A 13,211-nucleotide genomic window follows, 5' to 3' on the forward strand; every position below is an offset into this window, starting at 1 on the left:
CCCATAAGATTGACCGGTGTTCGCTGATGTGCGTTCCTGCGTATGTTTCCTTCTCGCCTGCTCGCACGAGTTCCGGAGAGCGGTCCCGCACGCGCATGTTCCTTTCAAAGGAAAAGAAACGGGTGAATCGGTGGCTTACGTGGGTTGCGGTAGGCCATGGGTGCAGCTACGATCATCCCGTCTTTTGTGCTCCTCGGATGGCTGGTATCTGAAGTGCTGCCGTTTCCTCGGATCCGAAAACCGAGTGCACTTCTACCTGATTCTGTCGAGTGCGGACCACGATGTTTTTGGCACTCGTGTTCCGGCTATTCTGGAGATAGACTTCGTGGACTTTGTTTTCGTTTATTCGCGATGGACCGTTAATTGGGGATCTTGGAAACTCGTGTAATGCGCCTGTGGAGATTTTTAGAAAATTAGACATTGAGTGTTCTCTCTTTTGATTGGATTTTGTTAAGATTTTATTGTAAGTTTATTTTACTGTAATCTTATTTATTATGACATGTTTCTTGAGAGATTATGTTATGTAATCTAATTAGTTAACTCTTTATGAGGGAAAGTTGAGAGATGTGAATGTAATCTGTTTGAACATTGTTAATTAGTGATTATTAATTAGTTTTGGCTAAGGTCAAACGTGTTTATGTTTTTGTATCGTCAACAATGCCAAATTTCGGGCGCGTATCGATCACTTTTCAGAATTCATGAAATTCTGAATAATGAAATTTCAGTTTACAGGAAGAATACCCTTGTAGACGATATCCAATTTCTTTGCCTTTGACACAAGCAAAACACCAATTATGGCATTCCATTAACAAAGCAGGGAAAAGACGATTGAAGTAACGTAGAGTGCTACAGTTACGTAAAGCGTAGAAGGAGGAGACATCGTCAGGCGAATAGAACGATAATGTCGACGTGGAAAGTAAACAATCGATGAGCCGCGTTAACCTATCTCATCGCAAATACGAATACTCACGGAAACTCGATTCTACCACTTTGAATGCACCAAGAACATTTCTGCCAAAATGCTCCTATAACTTTCATAATGCAATTAGCAGTTTATTCGATGATTCTTTGTTTGAAATAATTAATAAGATGATAATTAAAAATAATTATCGATGGTAACTGCTGGTAAATTTAATAAGGTTATATATTTCTTTTACAGTCTCAGAAGTAATATGCGATCATTTAAGTATTAAATTACACACGCGCTAACATCACGTAATCCATCAGCTATGGTATTGATGTAATGATCAAAACATGTAAGGGGTGCGGCATAAGTTGCTATTAGCTGTCACTTCTATTCTAGATTATTATAACGATCCTCTTTCATCGATCAAGAAATAAAAGCGTTCAAGAAAGTGTCGTAGAAAGAGAATGTTAAGAGCACTAGTAAAGACTGTTAATTAATATCAGCGAAGCATTTCAAATATTAGGTATGTGGTATCAAACGATATCTATGCCTACCAAGATTGCCATAGATTTTGTCCCAGATTTTGACGTACGAGGCTATTCAAAGGCAAACGTTTACCTGGACAATACATAGACGATGGAATATCGAAAAGAAAATATTTGACCCGACATATCACCGGAAGTATCGAGATTACTGATAATTGAACGTAACAAAAAAATTTCAAATATGCCCCACCGATGCCAGTCATTTGAAGTATTCAAATAATCTCAGAATCATTCTTCTAAAATCCCAATAAACAAAAACCATTTAACCCCAAATGAATATTATTTTCATAAAAATCATTTCACCATTTACAGTCGCTATAAATCAATAGTAAATAACTCTTGGTCCAATGAAAACAAAAGAAGATCATAAAATAAGTAGACAATTCAAACGAAAACCAACAAATGTTTTCCATAAGTTTATCATGGAACTTAAAGATTCCTCATTTATTTCTTAATCCATCCTGCACAGCGACAGTACATACTGCTCGTGCAATTCTCTGAATACAATCTTACAGAAATATGAAAGAGGGGGAGAAAAGAGGAATTTCAGTCAGCGACCAAACGAAAGATCCGGAAGGGTGGCAGGAGGCGACGCTCGACAAACGGAAGTTTGTTAGCACCGCGCGGAACCGAGCGGGACGTCACGAGGTGACCGAAGGGAAACACCGAGCCACTGTTATTTCTTTCGGGTTTTACACGCCGGCGTCCCGACGCGGCAATGTTTTAGCGTATTGATCCGTTGGGGTTTAGTTGAGCCGTGGCGAAAGTGGCGGGGATAGTTGCCACGATAGTGAAGAGGGACCGGTCAGCGGTGGGGAGCGGGGCGGCCGGGGGGTAAAAACTGGACGGCAGTACTTACCCGCTCATAATCACCCCCGGAGCCACTCCAACCACCTTTGACGCCCTCGTGCTTCCTAGCGCCGCTATGGTGCATTTCCACGAGTGCATGTGGCCGGTGCCGGCGTTTCCGTGGCGCCACGTCGCGATTGTGAGGGAATTTATTAATTACGTTTTTAGCACAGGTTTCGTAATTACCGCTGAATCGGCTAGAGGAAACTGAAGAACACTTGGAATTCGTGTACATGTGGTGTAAATTGAAATCGAACACTGGGAGATTGAGAGAAGAATGAGTTTCTTCTATTGGACTTTTTATATAGAAGCTTTTGAGTATCGCAACCCTTTAGTACTAATTCTGGTAGTTTTTAATAATCATGTTTTAGATGGGGAATATTTGAAAGGTAAAATGTATAATACTTTGTTAAATAGGCGATAAATTTACTTGAAAATGGCTATAACCCATGACGAATAACCCACTCGCTACACTCGAAATTTCAAGGAAAATGATTAACCCCTTGCCTTGTGATATTGAACTTTAATTGGTACGAGTGTTTTGTAGGTTCATGGGGATTGAAGAGAAATAGTGTTTAGCGTCTATGAATATTTGAATTTTAAGGGAGGTGTACATACATGGTGGAGGTGTAATTTATTTTCGAGTTAGGAATTTATTAATAATTAAGTAACAATTGCGGGTTTAGTCACGATGTGAATCATACGGCAAGGGATTAACGTCATAATTCCAAGGTTTTGCGAAGGTATTGCTGAGAATGTTCTAAAAATGAAGTGCCACGTTGCATGTACATTTTTAACACGAAGCTGCATGTATATGTGTGGCTTTAAAAGGTAGTAAGGAAGGAAGTAAAGAAGTTTTTAACGACCCCGATGTAGTTCATTTCCCCAATGTTATTTATGTAGTACTTGTGTACTGGATATACGCCATTAAACTTCATACATTTACTGTATATTCCGCGAGGAAAACTAGAAAGGAAGTGCTATATAGATTTTAGCGTAAAAATTATTCTAATGGAAAGTGATATCTGAAGCATAGAACATAAAACCAATAGCATGTAAACTATTACAATATAATAACAATATAAATATTCACTCCAATAACTTATCGATCACAATTCTCTTAGTATAAAATAATATCTGTGCCGATCTGGTAATGTAATTAAACCACAAAATATACTTGCAAATATTAGTCGTTTAACTAGAAACTTCCCATTACGCTCAATGTAAAGTTCCACTGTGAAATTTAAAATTAAATAAAATATTAACAAACGAAATAGCAATAAAAATAATGAGGAGAGTATCGAAAGCGAAACTTGTAACGAGTAAATTGATGGAATGCGCGGAGACGCGTAAGGAGTCGCGTAAGGAGTCGTTGTTAGATGAGAGTTTTATTAGTTAGTGAAAAGTAGTTCCCGGAAAAAGGTAATGAGCTCGTTTTGCAATGGCGACGCGGCAAAGGCGACGTGAATCGATAGAGGCTGTAACGCGAGTGGCTAAAATGACGTTGCCCTATTCCAGCCGGCTGCCGCCCTTCTTACGTATGCACACCCCAAAATAATTGCGACACGTTCGCGCAAATTATCCCGGCGTTTCCGCGTCGGACAATGTAAAATATAATAATACTAGCTGTTCATCGCGCATGCGTGCATATAATGTCCGAGTAGTACATACCGTTCGCATCGTCTGGTTACTTACTTCGTCACGTGTCTGTGTGCACCGCTCTATGTGCACGCGTGCGATCGTTTCCACGTAAGCACGTTTCAGTCTCCAAACACTTGTGCGCAGCACGAGGTGCGAACATGTATTTCAGTCCCTTCTTCTATCGTAAAATTCACAGGAAAACTAATAACCGTGTTCCGTCCGCTAAAGCGAATTTATGTATTACTCGATTATACTCAAGGAATTACTTATAATTATAAGTTTCGATTTACCAGCGAAAATATTGTACTGCGGATGCAGTATGTTACATGAAACAAATATAAAAACTACTATTATTTGCTGATGTTTCACTTTGTTTATCAGACGTTTATTATAATATAGCGTGTTACGACTAACACACATTTTCTTTCGTTACAGAGGGAGCCTATACTTCTATGCTGGCGAACTTCTTTGGTATGTACATCACCTAGCACTCGATACGAGAACTTAAATTCACGTTAAATACGACGTACAGGCTTATGGGGAGGGGCACCGACGATTTAAACTTAAAAGCCCGATCAGTGAATAATTCTACAATGAACAGATTTCATGAAACACTAAACCAACGCGACGACTCAAGCATTCCTAAAACTTCTAACAATCTACCCAACAAGAAAAATTCAACGAGTATGCACGAGAAACTATTCAATAACCAAACTACATTGCATCCCACGATTGAAAATAAGAAGTGCATTCTACAAAAAGCAAGTCGAAAAACGCCTGTTCCAAAACAAGCATGAAAACCAACGGAAAAAAAGGTCGCCACTAATGTCTCGGGATCAGCGAAGAGAGACATAAACCGAGGAACAAGCGTCTAAGGCAGTTTCGCGGGGCAACGAGCATCGGAGAGGTCTTAGGCACTCGAAAACATCGATAAACATTGAACTTCGGCCGTTCTACGGAGAATCGAATTATTTCGCGAATTGTCCGACGAAACTGCGGGTCGATTGAGCGGCGGTAGACCCGGCAGATAGAGGCTTCGGGGTGCGCGTGGAGGGCAAGGGGGGAAGAAAAGAAAAAAGAGTCGAACGAGAACGGGACCGATAAAACGGGTTCGTCCCGCGGGCATAAGGACGCGACAATTCCACGGCGGAAAGGGTGAATGGAATTTCTCCGTTTTTTCCCCGGTACCGCGGGCCTTATCGGCGAGGAAAATCGGAACAACCCCGAGGTAGGCGCGGCGCGAACGTAACCGTGTAACACACTCGAGGTGGTCGTTGGTACGCGTGCGATTACTTACTCTCCATCGGCGAATTAACGACGAATCACCGATGGGAAAACCGGTTGCCCGGTCGAACGGCACGCAGCCTAACGACTTCTCTCCTCGGCTTCAACGGGCATTCCAACGGCACGAGTTCGCCCCGCGACGCGAATTAATGGAAACACGCCGCGGTATGCCGTGCGCGCTGATAAAGCGGAACGCGCGTCCTCTCCTGCGTATCTCTTTATTCCCGGGCCCGACGACGCGATCCGTGCCGCGTTTTGTCCGCGACCGTTCCGCGATTACGCGGATCCCGAGCGATATTTACGGGTCCCGCCGCCATTTAAACGCCCGGACCTCTCCGCCACGGTTTTTCTCGATCGCCGTTTCGGGCGTTCCTCGCGTTTACCGGCAATCGTGTCCTTCCCTTTTACGTATCCTCTACGGCGAGTTTGAAGAAGTTGGGTATTGTATAATTTAGCGGTTAAGAGTTGAATGATGATCGAGGATGTGGTTCAAAATGGCGGTGCCTTGGTGATTCGTTTATCGCGTTCGTAATTGCTCCTTTTGCCCTATTTGTTTAACTGAATTTTTAACTTGCGGGTTAGGTGTAGTATAAACTATACATGGTGCACAGTGTTAATCACTTTGGGTGTAAGCTTGATTTTTAAATAGATAGAGTCAATTTGGAAGGATTCGGTGTATTACGAATAATTCAAATAATATTATTCGGTGAATGTTCGCGTCGATTTTGATTCATGCAGTTAGAATGTGTATCCTAATTGTTTATTTTTCAATTCTAATTTCCAATATCCAAATAGACGAACGTACATTTTTCTAGGGACAATAGAGTAAATGGTATGATAAATGTCCGCAGACCTAGTGTTAATTGTGCCGCAAGAATATTCCAGTCAGCGTCTAGAATACCTCGGTCTCTCCCGTTTCTCTGTCCGCCGCCATGACAGGCAGCAGCACAGCTTAAATGAAGCGATTCCATATTCACGCATGAGCGGGATCGTAGAAGCTCGCTGAACGCGAACACGGTCGCACATAGAAAAGAAATATCAAAGGAAAGAAGCCAGCGGGAGTGTACGCATCTGTTTCCTTTGCGGCGAAATTTCTTCCGCGTCTAACGGCCTTACGCCACTGACGATAAATGATTTCGTTCTCGGAAAATGAATATTTCCGTTCGCCGCGTATTCAATTGAACACGCTCGCCGTCCCGTGCGCATTATTCTAGCGGATTAACCGTAATTATCGTTATGTTCCAGTCACTCTAACAATCGAAACTCTTATCAGCGATTCTGTACGGTCTCCCGCTCGAATATTTTACATATGTTCGCCATCTGCGTTATCAGTCGGCCGGAGAACATCGACAGATTTTAAAATTCAGAAACAGTTCAAAATGGATCTCGCGGTGATCGATCATTGATATTATCGATACGTGAAAAATTGATACTTCCTGGGGATGGTAATGAGCATGCGAGAAAATAGTGTTCGCACGCGAAACTTAAATTATAATTTACTCGTAAGAAAACGCGAAAACATTCGAGCGGAACCTCTGGTCAGTTGTGAACGTCGTCTATGCATTTTCTCGACATATTTCTACGGAGAAGTTATCATATGTATTAATTAACGAATAAGATAATAATTGACACGTCGGTATTACGATACCATTAAAAACTAAATTATAATCGCTGCACGAATTTCCATAGAATGCCGTATAATTTCGTGTAGTCTTTAATTCACTGCGATTCGATTAGCGCAGGGAATCGATTTCAATTTTAATTTCCCTCCACGTGCCTACACAAATCTAAATTTGCATACGCGTTTGTCTAGCGAACGCTCGTAAATTAGACGGATAGACGGCAAGGTTCCCCTTCACATATTATCGGTCAGCCTAAAACCGTAATTCCTACGATCCATCGACAGCCTGACCCAATTCAACAATGACGCTGGTCGCGTTCCCGACGAGGCGACCGTGCGCCGGCAACAATGTAGCAAAATTAGCTTAGGTTCGTCTCGCCTTCCACGGCCTAACGATTCGAAACGTGCATTCCGATGGCACGAGTTTGCCTTGCAACGCAAATTAATGGAAACAAGCCGCGGCGCGCCGTACGCGCTGATAAACCGGAACGTCCATTTCACGGGCATCTCCGTCTCCTCTCTCGAACGCCTCGCCGTGTTCGAATTAAACGATTTCGTGTTCACGCGTGGCGCGAAAAAAGCGCAGTAAAGTACCTGCGTAACGTCCCGCCTTTTTTCTCCGCCTCGTTTCCCTTCCTCGTATTCCTTCTTCTGCTTTTTTTACACGCGCACGCACACACGCGCGCGCGCACATAGACGCGCGTACGTCGAGTCATAACTTGCATGTTCATTGGCAGTCATAGCGCGCCCGGTTTTTCGTCCCATTTCTTTCGTTCCCCCCTAAAACGAAGTAACGCCGCGCGGCGAAGATTCAAGGAGCTGACGGTGAAAAAACACGGTGAGTCGAAAACGCGTCTTGAACTTCGTTTATCGACAACAAATCGGTCAATGGAAGCACGATTCGCTGGAAGAGATTAAAGTTGCCCCTTCGATTAACACTTTGACTGTCACCTGCATTCAGATAGCGCAATCTTTTGTGCACCTTTGAAAACGAATTTCTTTAGCGTCTCATCGGAAAGAACCGAATCTACCAGATTCACCGATGAAACCTTGACTCTTCCGTTACAGTAAAATCGTAAAGTTCAATAATTAATATTAAACTTTATCGAAACCGAAAAGCTTCCCATAACATAAGCGTGACTTCCATACAACCTAGCTTCATAAAGTACCCTCTCCGTCTCGTCGGAAACCTGAAATACTTCCGACAAAATGTCGAATGCAAAGAGTTGTTGCAGGTTTCATTTCGTTAGTAACAATGTGTTAAACCCACCAACCTGCTCGGAAACCCTTCAACCGATGGGAACCTTCTGGATCAAAGGACACCTGTCAGCCTTCTGTCCATCGACGAGCACGTTCCGTTGTCCCCAAGATTTCATCCGCACCTGACGATCCACCAGTCGGACGGTCATCGTCGAAAACCGTTAGTGCGAGGAAAAACAGTCCCCGTCCCGCGTTCGAACGTCATTTTTCCCGGTTGGAGGTGGAGAGAGACCGGCTAAAACACCGTTCCTCCGATGGCGGGCGAGCGGTACGTTGCCGCGGACGGGCTAACGACATCGTCGGTTGTCTTTAATGGACATTCCGGGCGGCGATTTTGCCCCGCGATTTGAATTAATGGAAACACGCTGGCATCCCATTTGCACTGATAAAGCAATAGACCTGACCGCGGCCCGTCCCTTTCCGCGCCGCTGTACCGCTCTATCGGGACCGGGACGATTCCGGGGCCGTTTACACGGCACGGCGAGATGCTGTCGGATTAAGCGATTATGCGTTCCCGCTTATTCCGTGGGCTCGAACGCGGGGCATCGATCACGCGAAACCGTTTCAACACGCTTTCCAAAACGGGACGTACCGTAATCGAAGTTTAAGCCTCCGCCGCTCGCCGCGTCTTGTTTTACAACCGCACCGCGTGCACGCTCCGGAGATAGTCGATACGCTCCGCGGCAACCTCACGTGGAAATCCATTAGAGTTTGTCGGAGTTCCGCGCGAACCTTTCGCTATTCGCGCGTTCTCTGCCGCGAGGATTTTCAGCGTTTTATGAAATATTGCTTCGAGGTTTCGTGGGGGAAATAAGCGGCATTGGAAAGACCGATTCGGGACTAATGATTTGGTATCACGGTTCTCGGGTTACACTGTCACCCGGTGACATATGTTATTAGATATTTTTAATTGACTTGTTGTAATTGTTTACGATCGATTTTTGGAATGAAACATTGAAATATATTTTGCAATGAAATAATACACATTGTTTAGAGATTGTACGTAACAATTACACCTCGGATTGAAATGGGAGCTCATTCTCCAGTAGCAATTATAACATCATGCTGAAAAGCATCTTCCATGCAACGGAACGGAACAATGGAACTACCTGTATCGCGATTTATCGCGCTCGATGAATGTTCCGCGTTACAAAGAAACGCCGCGGACGCGAATTGAATTAAACGATTTCCCCGGCTGGTTAACCCAGAACGATAAGGCGTGTCGCCTGGATCGGTAAACACAAGTCACGGACCGCCTAAAAATCGACCGATATCGGATCCTGTTGCGCCTGAAACGCGTGCGGCATTTATTCGAGGCAATTCGCTCTATCGCGAGAGGTAATCGAGTTGTTAAGGTGACCTGATTCGTACGCTTCATCCTGTATAATCAATCACGGGCGATTAAAGACGAATCGCGCGCGTGTACCTATCCGCTCGGCCGGCCAAGGACGGAACCGCCGCCGTTTCTCGGCGAACTAATCCTATCCCGAGTCGAAACATCGCCGGTTGACATTCGAGTCACTGTTGAATTAGCTTCGACGGCAATTAACGGCGCGGCTGGATAAGGTAATGAGCCGGTGCCATGGCCGATGCCGATGGGAGCGATCCGGGGAACGAGGTAATCCAGCGGCCGGTATTGTTTCACCGACGGAAGTCACTCTTTTATTACGAGACACTTCCTGGCTCCGTACGAGAGCGCACGGACATGCCTGTTTACACCGTGTACATGACACGTGAACACAGGTAACACGTATCCACCTCTTTCTCCGTCTCCGTCTCTGTCTCTTTCCCTTTCTTTCTCTTTTACACTCTTCCCGTCCGTCGCTCTTTCTCCGTTCCGTTGCAAGCCGTCCCGTTCTTTCTCCGTCTTTCGCTCCGCTCTTCGTTTTTCTTTTCACCGGAGAAGACAGGTATACATCGGCGCAGAAATGCATACGCACGCGATACACGGTGTGGCTAAGGTCTCTGTCACGCGTAATTAGGGGACGGACTCGGTTTCTATGACGAATTAAAAGAGGAGCAACAGAAGGGAGCAGAAGGGAGGCAGGGGAGATGATGATCGACGAGCAAAAAATCCACCGAGGCTAGGCAGTTCCTGCGAGAACTTGTTTCGAACGGAGGAAAACTGGCGGTGGCGATAAAAACTAATTAATTGCAATTGCGGAGGTTTCTGCAATTTACTGTAACACGTACGCGGTATTCAAATTGCCTCGTGTACGAGCACGCCGGAATATGCGAATGACCTTGTAATTGAGCGAAGTTATGCGACGTTCAGGATGTTAATTCGCGGCTAATTGTTTGCCCGATACGCGTAATGACATTCACGGTGGCGTTTTTTTCGCCACGCGTTCGTGCATCAGCGTGTAATCGCGGACACGGAAGTGTTAGACGATCTGTAGAGAGAGAGAGAGAGAGAGAGAGAGAGAGAGAGAGAGAGAGAGAGAGAGAAAGAGAGAAAGAGTGAGAATGAATATCGGGAAAAAGGGAAATTGAAAAGGAAAGAAGTTTTTCATTTGTTAGTAAGTAGAATTGTTGATAGTTACTGTCGACGGTTCTATGACATCCAATAATCTCAACTTGAAAAATGCAGTTGATCTGTCTTATAATTCTATTAATTCTATTAATTATAATCGCTTCATTCTTTTTTCACCTGGTCAACAGTAAATTCCAAAAACCGAATTCATTACAAACGTTCAATATTCCTAGGCTTCGGTTGAAATTTTCCTTCCATTACCGTGGACAAATTGATATCCATATTCATTAAGTGGAACATAAAATATTCATGCCAAGCCTAACTCGACACTATAATTTTAATATTCATTCCTTGATAACATCAAGCGAATTATAAGAAATATTCAATCAACAGTTTCGACGTGACGAGCGTACACATCTGTTCATGGAAACAATTTCTGAAACGATAGAAAAATACACCGGAACGGTATCGCAAAGAAAGAACGAGAACACGCAAGACCATTCTGTCCTTTGCGTGGCCTAATTACGCACCCTGAATCCCTGTAATTATAATAATTAGCCTGGCCGCTCCGTCATGCCCGAATCGACGCGCAGTCCCCTCGGGAACCACGAACGGCTGTTGACGCGGACGAGTGTATCGTGTTGGAATCTCGATTCCAGGAAAACCTTCAAAATTCGTCGGTTCCTCCGAATTCACGCTTCCACATTCTTCTTTTTCCCTTTTTATCTTTTTCTCTTTTTCTCCCTTCCTCTCTCCTTCTCTTTCTCCGTTCTTCTAGTACCTGCCGTCGTTACCGCGCGCAACCTGTCTCCGTTATCAGCCGACTGAACGAACGTAACTAGCGATCGGCTAGATACGGGCCGCGTCGTCGAAAGAGAAAGGCGATCTGCCAATGTGCTTGATTTCATTAACTCGAGCATGCGTACGATGCACGGGGTATACCTACACGCGATCGATTAAATCCGATTTCACGGCCAATCAATCTATAACTGCTTAACGTCGTTCCGCCGTCGACTGTAAATATCCATCAACCGTTAAAGGAATTTCTAACGCGCGCCTTATCGTTCATTTATAACTGTCCGCGGGTGTCTCATTAACCACCCCGTTCTCGGAACGGGATCGCGAGGCAGCGGTTACGGTGGGAGCCAAAGAAATCTCAAAATATCACCGACACCGTCTGTCCATCCGTCTGTCGCGGGTACGACGATGGTACACCGGACGCCGGGCACACCGAGGAACAAAAGGGGCGAAGGGGGCAGGACGCGAATTCACGATACAGTTTGCTACTCGTAAACAACGGACATGTGTACACAATTGTTACATAGACGCCGGAGGATTAGCTCGTCTCTTGGCACGAGGCGGGCCCAGCCGCGACAATGGAATTACGTGATGAGTTGTTTATTCCACCGCGAGACCCAGAATCGTGCGTCCAATGGGAACATTAACGAGGGTATTTAAAATAGGCGTGCGAGGATTGATGTCACTAGAATCTGAAGCTCGCGGACACCTCGCGGTTTTTCAATGTTCCAATTTTTCGTTGCGTAACTATTCTTACCAGTTCCTTTTATACTCGAGCATTGTTCTATTATATTCAGACCTTGAGCGTTTTGGCAACCGCCTGACGAGATTTCCATAATCTTCGCGAGCGAACGTTACATCGTTGAACATCTGAAGGCAACAGAAAAATATTTATTCCTTCATTAGTATTCTTCAAGTTTAAGCAATTCGGAGGACAAAATTTTTGTAAAAATTTACTTCGCGTGGTTTCACGGAGAAACGAAATGAAAGACGCCGACGATCATCTGTGCGAGACGGTTCAGCTTTAATCCGCGGCGATCCGAAAACGCCAGTAATTCTTCCTCTAATTAATTATGTCGGAAATCCATTATCCACGACGAATGCTCTGGATGCAGCAGCGCAGAGGACCGCGTCCCAGGCCGAGCGGGGTGTTCGAGCTGCTTTTCCGGGAAGACACATTATAAGTTTTTCCCCGGAGTTAATTTCACCGGCGATAGCTAAATCCTTTCTCTCTCCCGCTACTTTTCTTCCCCTTGGTTCCCTCCTCTTTCGCTCTTTTATCCTTGCACCACCCTGTCCCTTTGCAACCTCCTCCGCCGTGCTCGAACTAAGAGCGGCTAAGAGTTGGTAGGAGCGTCTCTATGGTTAATTAAACGCATAGATCACCCCCTCTACCGGCAATCTCCACCGGCTCCACCTTACCCTCTCCAACCTCCATCTCTTTCCACCCCCGCTTCGGTCTACCTCATTTTTTTTTCTTGCCAAGCAACCCTGCAAATGCGCTACGCTTTCTTTGCGTTATAAGCCTGCACGGACGACCGATCTTACGTCACCAGGGCTGTACGCTCGTGGAAATATTTTCGGAAAGCTGGTTCACCGTAGCCGCGACCTGTCATTTCATAAGACCGTTTATTACCAGACGTGGAACTTCTTTGTTACTCGAGAAAAAATACGTCGATGAAGTTTTGTGTCGTATCATTGTAATCGTAAGCAATACGTGATTGTTGAATTTCGGTCGCGGATATTTATTAAGGGCAACTGAAATAAAAACAAAAGATTGTAGGGGTTACATTATACTATTAATTACTATACGATTTTATTTAAAACATTAAG

At 44.6% G+C, this 13,211-nt stretch overlaps 1 long non-coding RNA gene across 2 annotated transcripts in view; it reads left to right on the forward strand.

Annotated features, from left to right (window-relative positions):
- LOC143174483 (uncharacterized) overlaps positions 1-13,211 on the forward strand; it is a 161,584-nt gene that overhangs the window by 129,814 nt on the left and 18,559 nt on the right. For both annotated transcript variants that reach the window (XR_012998488.1, XR_012998487.1), the window contains one exon: positions 4,378-4,413. This is a non-coding gene — a long non-coding RNA (uncharacterized LOC143174483). The remainder of the gene's footprint in view (positions 1-4,377; positions 4,414-13,211) is intronic.

This window comes from Nomia melanderi, chromosome 4 (assembly GCF_051020985.1).
Source record: "Nomia melanderi isolate GNS246 chromosome 4, iyNomMela1, whole genome shotgun sequence".
NCBI lineage: Eukaryota > Metazoa > Arthropoda > Insecta > Hymenoptera > Halictidae > Nomia > Nomia melanderi.